Here is a 19,144-nt window from a genome sequence, read left to right as displayed (position 1 = left end):
CCAGGCCAGAATACTGGAATGGGTAGCCTTTCCCTTCTCCAGGGGATCTTCCCAACCCAGGGATCAAATCCAACTCTTGTGCATTGCAGGTAGATTCTTGACCAGCTGAGCCACAGGGAAGCCCCTTTTTCTGTTAACAGCGTCACAAAGTTAGCACTCAGAGCTACCTATTAATACCAATGGAGTCCCTTGGACAGCAAGGAGATCAATCCAGTCAATCCTATAGGAAAACAACCCTGAATATTTGTTGGAAGGACTGTTACTGAAGTTCCAATACTTTGGCCACCTGATGCAAAGAACCAACTCACTGGAAAAGACCCTGATGTTGGGAAAGACTGAAGGCAAAAGGAGAAAGGGAAGGCGAAGATGAGATTGATAGCATCACTGACTCAATGGACATGAATTTGAGCAAACTCTGGGAGATAGTGAAGGACAGGGGAGCCTGGTGATCTGCAGTCCATGGGGTCACAAACAGCTGGACACAGCTTAGTGACTGAACAGCAACAAATGGACGGAACAGGCTATCCCCAGGGCTGGATGAGCTGTGGAACCCTGGTGGGGAGGGCGCCTCCCAACCATGGCCCTTAAATTTGTCATCCTTAAGGAGTCAGGACAAGCGGAGTCAAGTCCCAGACCTGCTATCATGACCTTGAGAAGTTCCTGCCCAAGCTGTCTTGAGTCTCTCCCAGGTCCTTTGGTTCCAGACTTCAGGGCTTCTACATTTGGAACTTATGGCTGTTTTAGCCTAGTCTGTGGCGACATCTAGTGGTAATATGGGGAAATGCCTGACATTCTTAAATTGTCTTCAACCTATTATCAACTGTATGAATAATACAGTTAACAATATTAACTGTATGAACAATACCTGTTACATTCTTCACCAGTAATGGTTAGATACTCCCTATGCTAGACACTGAATGTTACATGAGTTGTATTAGTTAATTTTCAATGTAATTCTATAAGAAGAAAATTGTTATTACCTTTATTTTACAGAAGAGGAAAGGAAGATTCAGGAAGATGAAGCCAGGAAGTTGCCTAAGGCTACACAGCTGTAGGTGACAGAACTGGATTTGAATCCAGGCCATGTGGACCTGAAGTTTGCATTTTTAACTCCTCTATGTCAGGCCTCTGCATGAATGCTGAGAAAACATGAAAAATCATATTCCTGCCTCATGCAGAACATAACTATAATCTATAGCTGTTTTAGGGACAATAAATGAAGCTTAGACTTTCATGCTTGAATAAGCTGTAACATGTCTCCCTAATATTCCTTGGAGAATTTAGGACCGAGGGGGCTTTTCCTTCCCAGGTGACCGAGTCAATCCCAGAAGATAATGGGATCCTGACAAAGACTCGCTGTAAAGCCTAGATTGCAGAATCCCAGTTGTCATTCATTCATCCAACCCTACAACAAACACTGAGTTCCTAGTGTAAGCCAGGCATCATGCTAGGCTGTAGGGATACAGTGGTGAACAGGAACAAAAAAGCCCCTGACTTCACCGAGCTCACAGTCTGATGGTGGAGGAGCCAGACATGGAGATTACAAGCTGTCACTGTGTGAAGGAGAAGAATCATAAAAAAGCGGACCTAAGGTCCCTTTAGTGTGAGGGAGACCAAGGAAGGCTTCCTGGAGGTGGTGACATCTAACTGGATTCCGGAGGATGAGAAAGGATTATGAATACAGGTGACAGTATTATAGGAAAAGAGAATAGAATTTGAGACAGCCCAGAGGTGAGAGATCAGGACTGGTCTAGAGAACACAGACAGGTCAGTGTGGCTGGATCTGTGGGGGTGAAAAGAGATGACCATGACCTGGTCATGGTCATATCACACAAGGTCTTAAAGGAGTTTGGGTTTTATCCTAAGACAATGGAGAGCCTTTGAAAGGCTTTAAGCAAAATACCTGTATCTTTAAAAGATCACGCTAGGTGAAGTGAATAGATTGGAGAACCAGAGAGGTTGTGGGGAGGTGGTGGGGAGGCCGGGACAGATGTCTAGGTGGTGATGGTGGTTTCATGGAGGGTGGAGGCAATGGTGATGCAGGGAAGTGGGCTGGTTTGTTTCTTTGGAGGCAAGGCTGTTAGAATTTGCTGGTTGCTTAAAATGTGAAGAGATAAAGAAAGGAATTGAGGATGATTCTTGGGATTTGTGCTTGAAAATGGATGGACTTACTGAAATGGGTAAGACTGAGGGAATAGCAGGCTTAAGGAGACTATATTGAGTTCAAATATACCCCAGAGGGTAGAGATTTGTTGTTGTTTTGTCTGTCTAGGGTTGTGCTGCGTGATTGCCCCAGACACAGGGATGGGAGGAGGTAATAGATGCAAGAAGTGCTGCGGAGAGAGACCATGTTAGGTCTGCGTGTTTAGGATCATGCCATCGACTCCCTCTGAAGAACCAACATGAGGAGAAAAGGAAATCAGAAGCCTTTCAATACTTAGTTGCACACAAGAATACTCTTTTGACTTTCCTTGGAGAAGCCAGATGGATCCACATGTCCATTAACACAGGAACTGGCCAGTGAGTCCATCAAGGTGAGGATTTGAGGCTCAGGTTGATGTGACTGTGAGAAAAGAGTGCAGACTGTAGCCAAACATTCCTGCCTAAAATTTGAAGTGTATACTCCTTTGGTGGAAAGCAGTGGAATTTCAGCTAATTTAAGTAAAAAGGAAATGTATCAGCAAAATCTTGGGGCCCATGGAATTAAGAGGCAATTGAAAGAGAAAGTTTCAAAATTTTTCCCTCCTGCCTCAGGGCCTTTGCATGTGCCACACCCCCTATCATTTTCCTGGAATATTGTCCCTCCCCTTCTTCATCTGGCTGAGCCAAACTCATTCTTAGGTCTTAGTTTTATTGTTGCTTCCTCAGATGCTCTTTCTGGTTTTCCAGATGATTTCAGGTGCCCATGATAGATGCTCTTCCCAGTAGCAAGTGCTTTTCCTTTGTATAGTATTAATAGCTCTGCGAGATGAAGAACCCTTCTCCCATCACTTTGCAGACATCTGTAAATAATTTGACACAGTCCATGAAAGGACTGATCCTGGGGAGTGCCTCATATGGTTTCCAGAAACAAAAGTTTGGTATGCAAAAGCCACGACATGTTGATAAGGAATTAATTCTCAGTGTCTGACACTGACAGAGAAGGGGGTTAATACCACTTTCCTGAACTGTCTACTGGATACCATCACTTGCATATCTAGCAGGCATTTCAAACTCAGTATCCAAAACAGAAATCCTGATCCTTCCCCTACTCCAAATCTGCTCTGCCTGCAGTGTTCTCCGTCTCAACTGATGGCAAGGCTTCCCTTTTCTCCTTTGAGTTATCTTTGACACTTTTCTTACATCTGGTCAATCCCTGTGACTCCAGCTTTGAAATAACTCCAGAATTCAACCACTTCTCACTATTTCTGCCACTAATATTCTAATACAAGGTACCATCATCTCTTACCTGGGTTATTGCAAATGCCTTCTTATTGGCCTCCTTATTCCAGCCTTGCTCTGCTGTGGTCAAGAGTCAGCAGCCATGGTGATTTCATTAAAAAATAAATCAGATCATGTAAATACTCTCCTCGGAATCCCCAATGTCCCTTTAATCCTAGCAGATTCTCCCTGCTCCCCCTCTGACATCACCTCTGCAGCCCTCCAGTCTCGTGTTTGTTTCTCGCAAATTCCAGACATCTTCCTGTAAATCTCTGTTCAAGTACCATCTATTCAACAAGGCAGACCTCACCATCCTATCTGAAACTGCAACCTATCCCACACTCAGATCTTTCTCACTCAATCCTATTTTTTTCCCACAGCACTTACCACCTTCTAACATATTATGTAATTTATTCATTCAGCATGTTTACTGTTTATTATCTGTCTTCTCCCTCCATGATGTAAATTTCATGGGGGCAAGGATGTTTGCCTGTTTCATTTCCTGATATAAGCCTCCTTTCTAGCAGACCGCCTGGTGAAATGTTTGTTGAATGAAAGAATCTGTGGACTATCTGAGTACATATATCTGAAGAGGGATTCTCACTGCTGGATTTTTAAAAACTCTGAAAATGAGAATCATTTGACAATGAGAATCATTATTGCCTAGAAGTTTATCTTAATCCCAAATGAAGTAATATTGAAATAAAGGGCTTCTCAGAAAACGAAGATCATGGCATCTGGTCCCATTACTTCATGGGAAATAGATGGGTAAACAGTGGAAACAGTGTCAGACTATTTTTGGGGGCTCCAAAATCACTGCAGATGGTGATTGCAGCCATGAAATTAAAAGACGATTACTCCTTGGAAGGAAAGTTATGACCAACCTAGATAGCATATTCAAAAGCAGAGACATTACTTTGCCAACAAAGGTCCATCTAGTCAAGGCTATGGTTTTTCCTGTGGTCATGTATGGATGTGAGAGTTGGACTGTGAAGAAGGCTGAGCGCCGAAGAATTGATGCTTTTGAACTGTGGTGTTGGAGAAGACTCTTGAGAGTCCTTTGGACTACAAGGAGATCCAACCAGTCCATTCTGAAGGAGATCAGCCCTGGGATTTCTTTGGAAGAAATGATGCTAAAGCTGAAACTCCAGTACTTTGGCCACCTCATTCGAAGAGCTGACTCATTGGAAAAGACTCTGATGCTGGGAGGGATTAGGGGCAGGAGGAGAAGGGGACGACAGGGGATGAGATGGCTGGATGGCATCACTGACTCAGTGGACGTGAGTCTGGGTGAACTCCGGGAGTTGGTGATGGACAGGAAGGCCTGGCGTGCTGCGACTCATGGGGTCGCAAAGAGTCGGACACGACTGAGCGACTGAACTGAACTGAATAATTAGTGATATTGAGCATCTTTTCATGTGCTTTTTAACCATCTGTATATTTTCTTTGGAGAAAAGTCTATTTAGATCTTCTGCTTATTTTTTATTGTGTTGTTTTCATTGTTTTGATATTGAGCTGCATATGCTATTTGTATATTTGGAGAGATTAATTCCTTGTCCTTCATTCATTTGCAAATATTTTCTCCCATTCTGAGTGTTGTCTTTTCATTTTGTTTACGGTTTCCTTTACTATACAAAAACTTTTCTTTGATTAGGTCCCATTCATTTATTTTTGTTTTTATTTTCATTAATCTATCAGGTGGATCCATAAAAATATTGCTTCAGCAGAATATTAAAATGATTATACATCATGGTCAAGTGAAATTTATCCCAGCAAGGCAAAGATGGTTTGACATACAAAAATCGATCAATGTAATGCACCACATTAACACAATAAAGGGGGAAAGAAACCCCACATGACCATCTCAACTGATATAGAAATGTCCTTGAAAAAAATGCATTGGCCTTTCATGAGAAAGACACTGAACAAGTTAGTAATAAGGAAGCTACTTCGACATAATAAAAGCCATACATAAAAACCCACAGCGCACATCATACTCAACAGCGTGAGCCTGAAAGCTCTTTCTCTAATATCAGGAAAAATGCAAGGATGTCTGCTTTCACCAGTTCTATCCAACACAGTACTGAAGGTTCTAACCAGGTTAAGCAATCAAAAGAAACAAAAGGTATCCAAATTGGAAAGCAAGCAATAAAGTGATCTCTCTTCATGGATGATATGATCCTATATGTAAAACCTTCAAGATTTCACCCAAAGCCCTGTTAGAACTAATAAATGAATCCAGCCAATTAGCAGGAGACAAAGTCAACACACAAAAGTCAGCTGCATCTCTGTTCACAAACAATGAACAATCTGAAGGAAACTAAGGAAAACATTTCCTTTACAATGGCGCCAAAAAGGATAAAATATTTATGTGTATTTTTGCCACAATAAAAGCTTTTAAATAAGCTGTGTAGTAACTAAAGTGAGTAGAAAGATTGGCTGAGAGGGTGTTAGAAAGACCCCAAGCCCCACCACCTTTCACAGGCACACCAAAATTAGAACTGCTGATAGCATAAGCATTGATGGAAAAGACTGGAACCTACCAGAAAAGATCTGCTACAACAGAAGTTACAAAGAAGGAAGCACAACAAGATAGGAAGGTTCTCTCCAAGGAGTGAGGGGCCTGGGACCCACATCAGGTTCCCCAACCCCAGGGGTTTGGGCCAGGAAGATGAGTCCCCAGAAAATCTGGCTTTGAAGGGAAGCAGGGCTTCCTTTCAAGAGTCCCAGAGGACTGTAGGAAATACAGACTCCACTCTTAAAGGGCACTCACAAAACCACACACGCTCCAGGACCCAGGGCAGAAGCAGTAATTTGAAAGAAGCCTGCCTCGGACCTACCTGCTGATCTTGGAGAGTCTCCCAGAGAGGCAGGAGGCAACTGGGGCTCACCCTGGGGACACAGACACTCCCTCCCATCTTTGCAAGCTCATTCTGAAACAGATTAGACCCTACGGTCCTTGTCCTGCCCACCCCGTTGCCCTGCCCCGCCCAACCCCCCCACCCCATGTCCTCTGCCTGCCTTCTGTCTGTGGAAAACTTTAGTCAAAGAGTAAGTTTAATCAGAGAAGTGAGAAATGCAGAAACAAAGGGAGACAGTCTGAGACAAAATAATAATAATAATGTAGTCAAGAAGCATAGTCAAGGATCTTTAGTTCTTTCTCAAGGGCTCTAGATAATATTCTGAGCCATGAGTCATATCCTGTGAGCTCTCTTATAGAGTCTAGAACACCAGGTGGAGAAGTTAGCTACCTGACAACCCAGACTGTACCCAGGACACGAGCTGCCGCAGTTCTGAGATTTGGCCGTAAAGAAATGGGAACAAATGGACCCTGGAACTGAAGACTCACTGTACCTAAAACAACCAAGATGATGCTGGCCAGACCACTGATGACCAATCTGATGACTGTTAGAGAAGTTAGAAGATGTGCTGTCTCTGCATGTAGCTGCCTCGCACTTCTGCCTATAAAAGCTCTTGGTCCCTTGCTTGTTGGGAGTTGGGGTGGGGGTGTGGCCTTTGGACAGATAGCCCCCTACCCCACAGTTGCCAGTATCTGAAATAAAGCAAAGTTTCGTTTCCACCAACCTGGCCTGTTTGTTGGCTTTTTGAGCCGAATCCACATACACAACAATTCTACCATGCAGACGCTGGTGCTGGCAAGTGCCATTGTGGAATCCTCCCTTTAGCTTACCAGCCTCAGGAGCCAGCTGTGCCCCAGCCCAGCAGTAGGTACTAGTACTGGAGCACTTCAAGCCAAGCAACTAGCTGGGCGATGACACAGCCCCCCAACGCCCACCCCCCTCCACCAGCAGACAGGCTACCTTAAGACCCCTAGCCCACGCCTACTCCTAGACTCAGCCCTGCCTGCCAGAGTGCCCAGCACCCAGCCCCACATACCAGTGCATAAGCATTAGACCCAGGACCCCCAGGGCCCTGTAGCCTTAGTCTCTGGGACCCAGCTCCAGCCCCGGGTGGGCAAGTGCCAGTCCCAGGACAATGACAGCCTCCCAGACTGCTTAGAACTCTTGTCACTCCTAGAGAGTTTCAACGTTAATTCCTCGCTGCGACCCTTCCGGCAATATGTCTTAGTTCAGGCTCCTCTCAAACAAACCTTGAGATAAGGATTTGGGGACAAGAACTTTAACCGGGAGGTGATCACAGGAAGCGTGTGTGGGGAGTTGGGAAGCGAGATGAGCGGGAAGGCCAACAGGGGGCGCTGTGACGGTGTGTTACCGCTGTGGACCATGGGCTCAGTCCCGCAGCGGACACTCGGAGGGACTATGTGGAGACGAAGGCATCTGAATGCGAAAGGCCCCATGGACGGGCGAGGAATCGCGAGCCGGGACTAGGGTGAGACAAGCGAGGTACCTAGGGTGCCAAAGCCAAGGAGAAACCACGAGGTACCACTTCACACCACCGCCCCACCCCACCCCACCACATCGCTCCAATCCAAAAGACAGACAAGAGCAAGCGCTGGCGAGGGTGTGGAGGACTTGGGGCCCTCACATGCTGTTGCTGGGCTCGTGAAATGGTGCAGCTAGTGTAGAAAACAATTCCTTAAACGGTTAAACACAGAGTTAACATATGACCCAGTAATTCAGCCGAGAGAAATGAAAACACACTACCTCACAGAACCATATGAGTGTTCATAGCGGCATCTGTCATAATAGCCTCAGAGTAGAAACCACTCAAACGTCTGCGAACTGAGGAATGCATAAACTGAAATGTGGTTTATCCAGACAATGGAATGTTATTCAGCCATAAAAAAGGAATGAAGTATTGACACATCCATGGTATGTTGGATGAACTTTGAAACCATTATGCTAAGTGAAAGAGGATGAGATAGTTTGATAGCATCACTGATTTAGTGGACATGAATTTGAGCAAACTCTGGGACATAGTAGAGGACGGAGGGAAGAACCCGGAAATGGAAGAACCCGGTGGGCTACAGTCCACGGGGTTGCAGAGTCGGACTCGACTTAGCGACTGAACAACAGCAAGTGAGAGAAGCCAGTCACAAAAGGTCACATACTGAATGATTCCATTTCTGTCCACAACAGGCATATCCATAGAGACAGAAAGAGGATGAGAGGCTGCCTGGGGCTGGGATGAGATGGGAATGAGACAGGAAGTGACTAATGGGTTCAGGGTTCCTTTCAGGGTGATGAAGATGTTCTGGAATTAGAGAGTGGTGATGGTTGTCCAATTTTGTGAATATACTAAAAACCACTGAATGGTGCACTTTAAGAGGGTGAACTTTATAGTATTTAAATTACATCTCGATAAAGCGATTATAAAAAACAGTTAAGGAGGTGCTTGCTCTCAGATGCTGACTCGACGCTTGCACAACTGTGAGAATCTCAAATTTGGTGCTCCAGGTGTCTCCCTTCCCAGGGCACATCCTGGACTCATCTTGGCCCCGAGGGAAGATGGGGGTGTTTATCCTCCAAATTCTGATCCTCACTGATCCAGGGTCACCCTGGGCTTTAACTCTCCTGACTTGTCCTTGAAATTCAGCCAAGCTCAAGGCTATGGGTAAGTGACTCTCAGGCAGCAAGACACAGGAAGGCAGCAGGGTGTGTGTGTGCTGATGACTGAAGCACCATCAGCGATGTCTCCTCTATTCTACGTCATCTGCCTACCACCATCCTTTTTTTTTTTTTTTAATTTTGACTGTGCTGGATCTTCATTGCTGCATGTAGGGTCTGGAGTGTGTGGGCTCAGTAGTTGCCCTGCGGCATGTGGGATCTTAGTTCCCCTGCTGCTGCTGCTGCTGCTGCTAAGTCGCATTAGTCGTGTCCAACTCTGTTCGACCCCATAGACAGCAGCCCACCAGGCTCCGCCATCCCTGGGATTCTCCAGGCAAGAACACTGGAGTGGGTTGCCATTTCCTTCTCCAATGCATGAAAGTGAAAAGTGAAGTCGCTCAGTCGTGTCCGACTCTTCACGACCCCACGGACTACAGCCTACCAGGCTCCTCTGCCCATGGGATTTTCCAGGCAAGAGTACCAGGGGTCAAACCCACATACCCTGCATTGGAAGGTAGATTCTTAGCCGCTGGACCACCAGTGAAAGTCCCTAGACACCATTATCCTTGTAACCTCATCTTGTTCTCCTTCTTACTCCAGACACCTTGACCTCCATGCTCATCAGGAAATATATCACTTTCCCAACTCAGGGCCTTTGCATGGCTGTTTTCTTTGCCTGGAACACTGCCCTCAGCCTTTCTTCCTGCTGTCTTCTTCAGGTTGCAGCTCGAATGTCACCCCACAAAAGGCCTTCTATTCCGCCCTATCCAAATTCATTCCTTGTCATTCTCTCTCCAAACACCGAGGGTGCTTTCTTAATACGATTTACCACAATCTGGAAGTTATATACTCATTTGTTTGTCTGTGTATTTAGTCCCTTGTAGGCTGTGAGATTCAGAAGAGAAATATTGGGTCTGTCTTGCTCATGACTGTATCTACCATGTCCTCCACTGTGCCTAGTATACAGAAGGTACTAAATAAGTATTTGTGAATGCTTTATGAATAAGACACACCTCAGACCCTTTTCCTTAAAAGAAACACCCCCAGCCACATAGGAAGAGGAGCATCTAAACAAGCTTCTATGACACCAGATGGTTTGTACTGTAACAGACAGAGGAGTGTGGGAAGCCAGATGAGAGAGAGATTAATTCTTCTGGGAGCTCAGAGAGTGAATACAATCTAGAAAGCAATTGCTATTTGAAATAGGTTTTGAAGGATGAAGAGGAGAGCATCAGGTACATAAAGATGTGGGAAGAAAATGTCAGGCAGAGGGAACAGCATAGCTAAAAGCCTGAAAGCAGGTGAGTGCTACTCTAATTGTGTGTGTGTGTGTGTGTGTGTTTGTAGGGTGGCAGTTGAGGAGGCAGAGGAGGTGGAGGGGGTGAGGTCAAGAAATCCTCCAATACTGAAAGGAGTTTGGACCCTGTCTTACTGGTATAGGAGCCACTGAAGGGGGTTGAGCAGGGGTGTAGTGTGGCCAACCCTGGGTTATAAAGCATCTGTTTGAGGTGGTCTGGATGGGGTAAGGGGGATAGGAGGCAGAGAGGGCTGCCAGAAGAGAGCTGGTATTCCAGAGGGGAGATGCTAAAGCTTAGATAGAATGTTGAAGGAGTAGCTGGGGGCTGGCAGTGGTACCCAGAATCAGGCTCCCTGCTGACGGGAACAGCCCCCCTAGGATGCCCACCCAAACACCCACTCCTGATCCCCAAGAGGATACCAAGGAGGGAAACAGGAAAGAGGCTGGATCATTTTAGATAGAATGTCAAATTCATGATTTCACAAGGATTTTAAAATAGTATGGGATTTTAATAGTTTGTTTTGAAGATAAATGTACATAAATCAAACAGGCACGTCAACTTGAAGGAAAATATTAAGTAAATAACAAAAGCAGGTAGATCAGGGATAGACGACTGATGAATACTGCTGAGGCTGGTGCCACAGCAAGGATGGAGCGAGGGAGGAGCAAGGCAAGGCTGGAACGCTGAGGCTCACACTGCCGGCTCATTGGCCACCTGGCTTGACTGGGCAGTGATAGGAGGACATGAGTCCAGAGCCTAGAGGGAAGGAAGGAGGCAAGAATCCATGGGTCTTGGGGTTTGATTGGATATGGGAGTAAAAAAGATGAGGATTTGGGGGAAGCCCTGGTTTTTGGCTTGAAGGGACCAGGGTACTTCTAAGGTGGTGCCAGAGTCAGTCATGTTAGAGTGGCTGCACCTTATGAGATTTGGATTCTTATATCCTGCAATGAAATAATAATTTGCAGAACTCTGTAGTTCCTGCCCCGTGTCCCCAGTCAGATGCTGCAGCAGATGCGGTTGGTGCCCTCCCTCAGCCCATGCTGCAGGTGGCTCACAGACAGGACCATCCTCGCTGACATCTTTCTGAGTGTCTCTCTGCCAGTGGGCATTCTCTAGCCAGAACCGGGTCAGCCTATACACCGGGCAGCTGGACGAGCTGAATTCATGTCCCAGGACTGGCCCTCATTCATGTGCTTCATGCAATGTCCCAGAGACCCCCAGCCAGATGCAGCCCCCATTACACACAGCAGGAGCCCCACATTAACAACCCTGTATTAAGCTTTCTTCCCTTCCTAGGTTCACTTCTTGCTCTTAGATTGTGCCTCCTGGGACCACTTCCCTGCAAAAGCACCTGCATCCTTTCCTCAGGGTCTGCTTTCAGGGGACCCCAGGGGAGACAGAGAAGCAAGAAATGCCAGGGATACCCCTATGTCTCCCTCCTGCCCTGGAGACATAGGTTTCATCCACCCAAATGAAACCCAGAGCTAGTGTGCACCCTAATAGCCCACCAGTTACAGCAGTCTGTAGGCACAACCAGAAAACCAAGACTGTGGAAGGGGTAGAAAGTTTCCTTTTTATTGTTTCATTTAGGCCAGTGATTGGCAGCCTTTGGGTATCTGCTGGTGGCATAAGCTTTGTTTCAGGTGTTTGGAGCATGGAGGGAGGGGCTTTCCTGCCTCAGGGCCTTTGCACTTGCTGGTCCTGCCCCTGAGATGCTTCCCCTAAGACACACCCAAGTCCAACTCATCTATTTCAGTTCTTAGTTTAAATATCCACTCCTCAGAGAGGCGTCTCAGACCACATAATCCTAAACACACTCCTTTTCCCTTCATTCTATTGTCTTTATAACTCTTGGCATTGCATCTTTTATACAGTGTGAAGTAAGCCAGAAAGAAAAACACCAGTACAGTATACTAACGCATATATATGGAATTTAGAAAGATGGTAATAATAACCCTGTATATGAGACAGCAAAAGAGACACTGATGTATAAAAAACCTCTTTGTTGTGGTATAACTTACAAGACCTTCATTTAGCGTGTGCAGTCTGCCAAGTTTTGACAAATAGGTATGCAGTGGAATCAACATTTCCGTCACTCCAAAGTTCAGTCAGATGGCTTTCTCCCTGCACAACACACTCACCCGTCCACTTTTTGTCATTATAGCTCAGCTATTTCGTTTCTAGAATTCCACATATATGGAATAATTTTGCATGTGTTCTTTTGTGTTTGATTTCCTTTGCTCATCATATTGTTTCTGAGATTCTCTCTCATCATTATGGGGCTTCCATGGTGGCTCAGATGGTAAAAGAGTCTGTCTGCAATGCAGGAGACCCAGATTCGATCCCTAAGTCCAGGAAGATCCCCTGGAGAAGAAAATGGCAACCAACTCCAGTATTTTTGCTTAGAAAATCCCATGGACAGAGATGAGCCTGGCGGGTTACAGTCCGTAGGGCTGCAAAGAGTCGGACACGGCTGAGCAACTAAGCACGCATACACACGCTTGTTGTGAGGGGCTTCATGCAGTCCTGTGGCTGAGCTGTATCCACCATATGGATGGATCTCAGGTGATTTGTTCACTTTCCTGTTGATGGACACCTGCGCTGTGTGCATGTCTCAAGTATCAGAACTAAAGCTGCTATGAATAGTCACATGTACGTCTGCGGGTGGGCATATGGTGGTATGTTTTCAATTCCCTTGGGTATACTGAACCATAAACCTGCTGGATAATCAACGGGATTATATTACCTATTTGTTTGCTTTTTGTATATGGTCCCTTTTCCCTGCTCTGCATCTTCAGAGCTGGACTTGGCTCACTGGATGCAGACAGTGTCCAGCAAGCGCGTGGCATGTCCACAATGAATGAATAAAAAGTCGGGAGGGCTGATTTCCAAATGTCAGGGCTCTGAGTCAGGGGTCCGCTGGGTTTGGGGGCACCTCCTCGCCAGTGGCCAGTTCCTACTGTGGTTGCTGGGGAAGCCTGACACTTTCTGAGCCCTGCAGGGGGACAATGCACACAGGAGAGGCGAAATAGTGACATGGTGGCTCCAGGGGTCTTGATCCTCACACTTGGAATTCCTGAGGGTCTCCTGTAACCCTGAGATGTGGCAGAGGCATCTTGCCTCCTCTCGTGTCCCTTAGGACTCAGCCTGCCGCCCCTGCATGTGGCATTTCTCCCAGCGCTGGGGCACTGGGGGCCTTTCCCTCACCAGGTATTTATGCAGCCCACCCCCCTCCGCTTCCTCACACACCATGAAGGGCCTCTGGGACACACATACGAGTCCCTACTGTGGTCCATGTGTCCAAACTCTGTGCACACCTTCTGCCATCCTCTGCCCCTTGCTTTTCTGTGCTCCTGGAACAATGGGAAGGGCGCGGGTGGTATTGGGCCCATGTTTTAGGGTGGGCCTGGAATGTATCCGTGCCCTTGTGTGTCTGACTCTCTTGCCAGCCCGATGTCTCTGTGCCAGCCTGTGGTTCCAGGCCCGGTGGTGCTGCCCACCCCCCGGGAAGCCACCTCCAGAGACAGCGGAGGCGGCCGGGGCCGGGGCTGTCATCCCATCTCACTCCAGCAGGGGGCGCCGGCGCTTCGCGGAGAAGCTGCGCTGCAGCCTTGCTGCGGGCGGAGGGCGGACTGGGGACTTCGAGAGACCGCGCTGGGCCGGGTGCGAGCCTTCCGCAACCTCAAAATACTTCATCTCGTCCAGAAAGGGAAACTGAGGCTCAGAAAACGTGTGGCAGGCTAACTGAGATCTCCCAAATCCCAGGCCCAATTTCCCACCGCACCACACCCTTCTCTAGACTTGGCCTGGGAAGGGAGGGCCTCTCTGGGAGGTAAGGCAGGAGGATTGTCTTCTCACTGGGCCGCTCAGACTTGCTCGGACGCAGGGGGATAGACTCGACCTCTCAATCCCCTCAGAGAACTTCATTAGCTGCTGCGAGGTCTGTGAGCCCGGGGTGAGATCTGGAGGTCAAGACTGGGGAGACTTGCCCTCTGGAAGTCATCCAGTATAAGGGAGGGGCTGAAGGTCCCTTTTGTTGTTTAGTCACTAAGTCGTGTCCGGCTGTAGCCCCCCAGGCTCCTCTGGCCATGGGATTTCGCAGGCAAGAATACTGGAGTGGGTTGCCACGTCCTCCTCCAGGGGATCTTCCCGACCTAGGGATGGTGCTTGCATCTCTTGCGTTGGCAGGTGAATTCTTTACCACTGAGTCACAGAGAAAAGCCCAAAGACCTGTTTACTCATCTGTAAAACCGGTGTGTAGGGAACCGTCTCTTTCAGTTCTCTCCTGTCCTTTCTGCTTCATCTGTGGGTTAAGAGGTGGCTGGACCAATGTCCTGGGGACTCCATCCTTGCCCTGGCCAGACAACTGCTTCTAGAGGAGACCACCCTGCTCATTCCTGGACCCTGCTCAGTTGGAAAATGGGATTGTCATCTGACCTGAGGGTGTGTATTTTTATTACCTAAGCAGCCTGACTCAAAATGATGAATTGGGCCAATCAAATACCTGCTCTTCCAGAATTTGATATGGAAGCCCGCGCAGGGCAACAGTCTTTGTGCTGGGTCCTGGGGAGGGAACAATAAACAGGAAAATGAGGCCCTTCCCCTAGGACCTTACCCTCCTGAGTGGGGAGACAGACTGTCAAACAAGTAAACAACAACCAAATAATTACAAATTGGGATCAGTGCTGTGAAGGAAACCAGGAAAGGGCAGAAATAGAGTAACCAAGGAGGGGGAAGCTGCTCTTGGCCAGAACTGTCAGGGGAGGGACTCTAATGAGGCAACATTTAAACCAGGAGCTGAAAGATGAGATGGAGCCAGTCATGCACAGGCGAGGCATGTGGAAAGGGGGGAAATAGGGCAAGGAAAATGATCAGATTCATATTTTTAAAAGATCCTTCTGGCTGCTGGGAGGAGGACGGGCTGGGGCAGGGCGTGAAAGCCGGACAGCCGGAGAGGAAGCGGTAGTAATAATTCAGTGGAGAAATGCTAGTGCCTCAGATCAGCGTGGCCAGGCGGGTGGTGGATTCTGTTAGATGAGAGGTAAGGGACAGGGGAGAATCCAAGATGATGCCTTAAAGAGTTAGGTGGTTGGAAGTGCTCTGTGCTGAGATGGGGAAGGATGTGAGGAAAGCAAGTGGAGAGGGAGGGTCACAGAATTGAAGAGTGCTGGCAGACACTTAGGGATGCCAGAACAGACTCCAGCCTGCCTCTATTCCCCTGGCTTTGGGGGTGGATTGTGGTTCTGAACTCAAGCACTGTGGCTCCTAAACTTGGCCTCAGCATCACCCTGGAGTGTTGGGAAATATGACCCCTGGGCCCCCAGTCTACCCACTCGGAAGCTTCCTGGGGGTGCTGATTCAACCGGTCTGGGTCTGTGTGGGGGAACCCCTACCCCAGAGCTCAGGGTGTCTGTTTCCACTGGGACCCTGGTGACCTCTGTCCTCCTCTCCCAGGTGGCTCTACCCAAGTGAGGGAAGAGGCAGTGGCAAGAGAATGAGGAGGGAACCCCGAGACAAATGAGCAGAGGCTGCTGGAGATTTCGAGATGCTGAGAAATGCCAGGGGAAAACAAGCCTCCTTTTAATTTTGACCTCATTTCTAAATAATCCCAGCTGCTAAGAAAGATATTACTTTGCTTCCTGGGAAGTAGCTGGGGGAATCACTCAGAGGAATTGGCAAGCAACACAGAACACAGAGGTTCAAGCCTTGTACCATGCACTTGCAGAGGTGGGAGTCAGGGGCACTTGGGCCCTGGGCTCACTCCAAACTAAGCCTGCCCATTGAGGGCAGCCCAGTTCATTCTGGACTCATCCCACTAGTGGGTCTTAAATGGTCTAAAGGTCCGTTAGCCTTGCCGGCCTGGGAGAGAAGGAATATTGGCTTGGGAGAGAAGGGAATATTCCCTTGCCCTGACCCTCTTCTTCTGGAGTCATCTCTGAGGTCTCTGGCGCTTCTCCAGGGAAGCCCTCCCTTACCCCAACCTCACTCCCATAAGTGGGTCACGTCCCCCACTGTGGGCACACACTTGGCAATCTGTTTCCATGTTCACCGACACAATCTGATTTCACCTTGCAAGGCAGCCCTGCCATCTCCTTTTACAGACATAGGTACTAAGGTTCAGAGAGTTTAAGCTGCTTGCCCAAGGTTACACAGCAGGCATACAGCCTTGAACTTCTGTGACTGTGGCAGATCTGGGTAATGTGGCCCCCAAATCTTTTGTTACAGCTGAACACCACCAAACAGTGGAAAGCTACAGATACCCAAAAGGATCAGCTGAAGCATCTCAAGGGACCAGATAAATCTCCACGCTGGGCTCAGGCAGAAGATGGGGATCCCATGCCATCCTAGCGACAAGACCCCAGAAGCCAATCTCAACTGAACGCAGTCCTCCCCTTTCCCAAAGTCAGCTGTTTCTCTTCCCTGAAATGCCTCTGAAATGTCAATTGTGGGCCACCCACCCTCCCTCCCCCCTCGGCGAGTCATGTAGCAGCTCAAATATATTATACATATTAAAAGAATATATTCTCTGGCAGCCCTGAAGGGGATAATGAAACCTATATATATATATCTATATATTTATACACAATGGATTGGCTGGAAATGCTCTGAATATCCCTCCAGCTGTGGCAACCCTTTGAAATATGACACTCCAGCAACACCTCCCCCACTGGCGGGCTGGCGGGAGACATTAAAGATTTAAAAAAAAAAAAAAAAGGCGGGGGGTGGGGGGTGGGGGAAGGAAGGAGAGGAAGGAGAAGAAAAAGGAGGCAGCTGGCTTTTGCCTTTGGCTGTGCAGCAGCAAACTATGTTTAAATATTAAAACCACCCATCACCGGGCCCAGCTGTCCGCCCCCTTCAGTGGCCTGTGTACACACCAAGGTCTCCTGTGGCGACTGTGGTTGAGGGTTGCCAGGCAGATCGAACCTCTCCCCAACTCCAGGGATGGGGAGGGGGGAGGCTGGGAAAGCAGCGGGGAGGCTCTGCTTCAGATCTCAGATTCTGGGCTTGTCTAGGCTGGGCTGGAAAATGGGGCCTGATGGGGGTGGGGTGGTCTAGGGGGAACTTGGCAGGATTTGAGGCAGAAGATGTAGGTTTGGATCCTGATTCTGCCTCTTAAGTACTGTGTGACCTTGACCTTGGGAAAGTCTCTTTGGTCTCTGGGCTGCAATTTTCTCATCTACATGATAAGAGATTTGTACTGGATCATGGGACTTTAGGGGTCCATGAATATTCAGAAATTACATGCCGAATTGGTGGGGGGGGCGGTTGGTTTCAAGGGAGTCGTCAGGCTCATTAGAGTGACTAGTCCTTCTCCGAGCACCCAGAGCATCATTTCTATCCCAAAACTGATGTTTTAGGGCTCCCCAGTCAGGCGGGGCCTGATTCTTCCATGTCCCAGCTGCTGTAGGGGAGGAGCTTGGAGGTGTTCACTAAGGATTGACACTATGGGAAGGGACATCTTGTTCCAACAGTATAATTAAAGGTGAGCCACAGTGACAAGAGCTGTCTTGCAAGGTGGTGAGCTCCCTGCCACTGAAGGAATTCAAACAGATGCTGAATGAACTCTCTAGTGGGGGTATGTGATGCTGTATGGGAGATTTCAGCATTTGACAGGGCCTGACTGTGAGGTCCCTTCCACCCAAATGTCTGTGATTTTAATTTTCTTTGATTGAGGACTATATAGAGCTTCAATTATGACTGAGGAGGGAGAGAGCCATTTGGGGTTTCTGTAAACATGAGCATGTAAAATGGCAAGAGTGTGGCTTTGCCTGCTAGACACCTCTCATGATGGTTGTGGGCATCTTGCCACCCTGAGTGAAATTCCAGGGTTTAAATATATGTATTTTACGACACCATGGCTTCCCAGGTGGCACAGTGTAAAGAATCTGCCTGCCAATGCAAGAGATGCAAAAGACTCAGGTTTGATCCCTGGGCTGGGAAGATCCCCTGGAGAAGGAAATGGCAACCTACTCCAGTATTCTTGCCTGGGAAATCCCACGGATAGAGGAGCCTGGTGGGCTATCGTCCATGGGATCGCAAAGAGACATGACTGAGTGCCTGAGTGCTCACACACACACACACACACACAACAGACCGTAAACTCACACCAAATACTTGGTCTTTGGCTCAACTGGTAGCTCAGCTGGTAAAGAATCCGCTTGCAATGCAAGAGACCCTGATTCGATTCCTGGGTTGGAAAGATCTGCTGGAGAAGGGATAGGCTACCCACTCCAGTATTCTTGGGCTTCCCTGGTGCCTCAGCTGGTAAATAATCCACCTGCAATGTGGGAGACTGGGGTTTGATCCCTGGGTTAGGCAGATCCCTTGGAGAGGGAATGGCTGCCCACTCCAGTATTCTGGCCTGGAGAGTTCCATGGCCATAGTCCATGGAATTCCATTCCATAGTCCATTGGGTCGCAAAGAGTCGGATACAACTGAGTGACTTTCACTTGGCTCAACTGAAAAGGCAAGGCTTCGTTCCATCTCTGGACCCGCTGAGCAGTGGATGGCTCCGGCATGGGGTCTCCTGAAGAATTCCCAGGGGGACAGGGTTAGTTTGACTACCCTGGGGTGGAATATTTTCTCACCTGTTAACTCTGAAACAAATCCCCGAATTGGGATGTTCCAAGTCTAAGATTAGGAGTCAAAGGTTTCAGGATTTCAGAATCTAAAGTTTCTATAACTTGGGGTTTCTGGGAGTCAACATTTCTAAGACCCTTTGAGTTAAGAAATCTTTGAAAAGAGGTCACAATGTGGCTTTCTATGAGGGATGTATATTGAAAGGTGGAGGTGCCAAGAGGGGAATATGAAATCTGTTTTTTTGGTTGTTTGTTTGTTTCCTAAGGTGAACCGTGTACCCACAGAAAAGAAATCTGTGAAAAGACCCCATGCAGAAAT

Source organism: Bos indicus x Bos taurus, chromosome 13, assembly GCF_003369695.1.
Source record: "Bos indicus x Bos taurus breed Angus x Brahman F1 hybrid chromosome 13, Bos_hybrid_MaternalHap_v2.0, whole genome shotgun sequence".
In the NCBI taxonomy this organism is placed as follows: Eukaryota; Metazoa; Chordata; class Mammalia; order Artiodactyla; family Bovidae; genus Bos; species Bos indicus x Bos taurus.
Note: the sequence above shows the minus strand (reverse complement) of the source record.